General features: G+C 37.9%; 1 pseudogene; it reads right to left on the bottom strand.

Annotated features, from left to right (window-relative positions):
- Nucleotides 1-1,342: 1,342 nt before the first annotated feature.
- Nucleotides 1,343-1,882, bottom strand: LOC140610116 (transcription factor BTF3 pseudogene; annotated as a pseudogene).
- Between the last annotated feature and the right edge of the window lie 2,100 nt (nt 1,883-3,982).

Here is a 3,982-nt window from a genome sequence, read left to right as displayed (position 1 = left end):
ATTGATTTTTAATTTCAGCCTGATTAGATCTAAATTCTGCAGTCATGAAGTCTCTTGAATCTTTTATGCTTTTCTCTAGAGCCACCAGTATCTTTAGAATTGTGCTTCTGAATTGGCTTTCTGCATTGAATTGGATGCCTTTTTATTTATTTTTTTTCCAGAGCATGAACTCTTCTCACTGTAGCGTTCCAGCTGTTCTCTCTCTAAATCTTAGACCGAATTCGTAGGTTTTCAGGATGATTTGAAAGTTATCTAGGTAATTTGGTGGGGACAGGTGACTTTATCTATGAGAATGGTTCAATTTTATTCTTCTGCATGTGGCTGTCCAATTTTCCCAGCACCATTTATTGAAAAGATTGCCCTTTTTTCCATTGGATAATCTTTCCTGCTTTGTTGATGATTAGTTGACCATAGAGTTGAGGGTCCATTTCTGAGCATTGATATGTGGTTTTTTTGTGCCATTACAATACTGTCTTGATGATCACTGCTTTGTAATATAGCTTGAAGTCAGACACTGTGATGCCACCAGCTTTAGCTTTCTTTTTCAATGTTCCTCTAGCTATTTTGGGTCTTTTCTGGTTCCATACAAACTTTAAGGTTATTTGTTCCAGCTCTGTGGAAAATGTTGATGGTATTTTGATGGGGATTGCATTGAAAGTGTAGATTGCTCTGGGTAGTATACACATTTTAATAATATTTTTTCTTCCAATCCATGAGCATTGAATGTTTTTCCATCTCTTTGTGTCTTCCCCAATTTCTTTCATAAGCGTTCTGTAGTTTTTAAAGTACAGATCCTTTACCTCTGGTTAGGTTTATTCCTAGGCATCTTATGGTTTTTTGTGCAATTGTAAATGAGATCAATTCCTTTATTTCTCTTTCTTCAGTCTCATTGTTAGTGTAGAGAAATGCAACTGATTTCTGCCCATTGCTTTTGTATCATGACACATTGCTGAATTCCTGCATGTGTTCTAGCAATTTTGGGGTGGAGTCTTTTGGATTTTCCACATAAAGTATCATGTCATCTGCAAAGAGTGAGAGCTTGATTTCTTTGCTAATTTTAATGCCTTTTATTTATTTTTGTTGTCTGACTTTTGATGCTAGGATTTAAAGCAGTATGTTGAACAACAGTGGTGAGAGTGGACATTCTTTTTTTTTTTTTTTTACCTTGTTTCAAACTTTATTCCCAGGCTTCTTCAGCTTAATTAGCTGCAAAGAATGAATTTTGTATAAGCAAAAACTGAAAAAAAGCTGCAGCGTCCAAAGGGCTTGGGTTTAAAAATATTAGAGATCTAGATTTTATCAGATCCATGAGCAAAATTTTTAAAAGCAGTCATAAATAAAATAGCACCTCCTAGTAACTTCTTCAAGATCTATCTTCTTCAGAAGTTGACTCAATTCAGTTTGCTTCATTCTTGGAAGCTTCATCAAAATTCTCCACAAGATCTGGAACTTCATCATCATCATCTCCTCCAGTAGAAAGTGGTGCTTTTCCATCCACAGATTGTGTGGGCAGAGCTTCAGCAAGTCTTCTTAAACTAGTCAGACTGTCTGCACCAAGCTGGTTTAAGATACTGGGTAGCATTTCTGTCAGCTTCTTTGTCTCAGCATGGCCTTTAACGGTGAAAGTGTTAGCTGCCAGCGATGCCTGAACTTTAGGGTTGTTAAAGTGGATCACTGTTCCTTGGTTTGTGAACATATTCACTTCTTCAATACCAGAGATATTGTTTACCCTTAACTTCTTTAAGGAAAACTGAAGCTTTTTATCATCTGCTGTAGCTGTTTTATGAACCACCTTCTTTTGGTGAGCAGTTCCTTTCCCACCAATGAGCACTTGTGCTTGCAGTTTGGCGAGTTTCTCCTGGTTTGTGATAGTTTCTTTCATCTTGTTGGAGCAGAAATGGGACCGCACAGGGGAATAGGGTTAGCGCTCAGGGGGCCTTGGGCAGATCAGCTGAGATTAGTTGCACACAAGCGGGGATGCAAGATCAAGAATGGACATGTTCCTGACCTTAGAGGAAAAACTCTCAGTTTTTTCCCATTGGGAATGATATTCTCTGTGCACTTTTCATAGATGGCTTTTAAGATATTGAGGTATGTTCCCTCTATCCCTACACTGTGAAGAGTTTTAATCAAGAAAGGATACTGTATTTTGTCAAAGGCTTTTTCTGCACCTATTGAGAGGATCATATGGCTCTTGTCCTTTCTTTAATTAATGTGATGTGTTACATTGATTGATTTGTGAATGTTGAACCACTCTTGCAGCCGAGGAATAAATTCCACTTGGTTGTGTTGAATAATTCTTTTAATGTACTGTTGTATCCTACTGGCTAGTATCTTGGTGAGAATTTTGGCATCCATATTCATCAGGGATATTGGTCTGTAATTCTCCCTTTTTTTTTTTAAGATTCTATTCATTTATTCATGAAAGACACAGAGAGAGAGAGAGAGAATCAGAGAGAGAGAGAGTCAAAGACACAGGCAGAGGGAGAAGAAGGCTCCATACAGGGAGCCTGACGTGGGACTCAATCCCGGGTCTCCAGGATCAGGCCCTGGGCTGAAGGCAGCACTAAACCACTGAGCCAGCCGGGCTGCCCTGTAATTCTCCTTTTTGATGGGGTCTTTGGTTTGGGGATCTCGGTAATGCTGGCTTCATAGAGTGAGTTTGGAAACTTTCCTTCCATGTCATATTTTTTGAAAGAGCTTCAGAAGAATAGGTATTAATTCTTCTTTAAATGTTTGGTAGAATTCCCCTGGGAAGCCACCTGGCCCTGGACTCTTATTTGTTGGGAGAGTTTTGATTACTGATTGTGAGTCTGATCAGGTTTTCCATTTCTTCCTGTTTTAGTTGTGGTAGTTTATACATTTCCAGGAATGCATCCATTTCTTCCAGGCTGTGTAATTTGTTGGCATATAGTTGCTCATAATATGTTCTTAAAATTATTTGTATTTCCTTGGTGTTGGTCATGATCTCTCCTATTTCATTCATGATTTCATTAATTTTGGTCCTTTCTCTTTCTTTTTGATAGATCTGGCTAGGGGTTTATCAATCTTATTAATTCTTTCAAAGAACCAACTTCTAATTTCATTGATCTGTCTTACTGTGTTTTCTCCTTCATTGAGTTCTGCTCTAAATGTTTATTATTTCTCTTCTCCTGCTTAGTCTAGGCTTTATTTGCTGTTCTTTCTCTAGTTCTTTTAGGTATAAGTTTAGTTTGTGTATTTAAGGCTTTTCTAATTTTTTGAGAGAGACTTATTTTGGAATGTACTTTCCTTTTAGGATTGCCTTTGCTGTATCCCAAAGGTTTTGAACAGTGTGCTTTCATTTTCATTTGTTTCCATGAATTTTTAAAAATTCTTCTTTAATTTTCTGGTTGACTCATTCATCTTTTAGTAGGATGCTCTTTAACCTCCAAGTGTTTGAGTTCCTTCCAAATTTCCTCTCATGATTGAGTTCATGTTTCAAAGCATTGTGGTCCGAAAATATGTAGGGAATAATCCCAATCTCTTGGTATCAGTTGAGATCTGATTTGTGACCCAGTATGTCATCTATTCTGGAGAATGTACCATGTGCACTCAAGAAGAATGTGTATTCTGTTGCTTTAAGATGGAATGCTCTGTATATCTATGAAGTCCATCCGGTCCATTGTGTCATTCAAAGCCCTTGTTTCCTTGTTGATTTTCTGCTTAACTGATCTTTCTTTTTTTTTTTTAATTTATGATAGTCACAGAGAGAGAGAGAGAGAGAGAGAGGCAGAGACATAGGCAGAGGGAGAAGCAGGCTCCACGCACCGGGAGCCCGATGTGGGATTCGATCCTGGGCCACCCAGGGATCCCCTTAACTGATCTTTCTATTGCTGTGAGTAGGGTGCTAAAGTTCCCTACTATTATTGTACTACTATCAATGTGTTTCTTTACTTTGATTATTAATTGGTTGACATAATTGGCTCCTCCCTAGTTAGGAGCACAAATTTTTATAATTGTT

The sequence above is a fragment of the Canis lupus genome, chromosome 2 (genome assembly GCF_048164855.1).
Source record: "Canis lupus baileyi chromosome 2, mCanLup2.hap1, whole genome shotgun sequence".
NCBI classification, from domain to species: domain Eukaryota; kingdom Metazoa; phylum Chordata; class Mammalia; order Carnivora; family Canidae; genus Canis; species Canis lupus.
The sequence above is the reverse complement of the archived record's forward strand: the minus strand, read 5'-3'. Positions and strand labels throughout refer to the sequence as shown.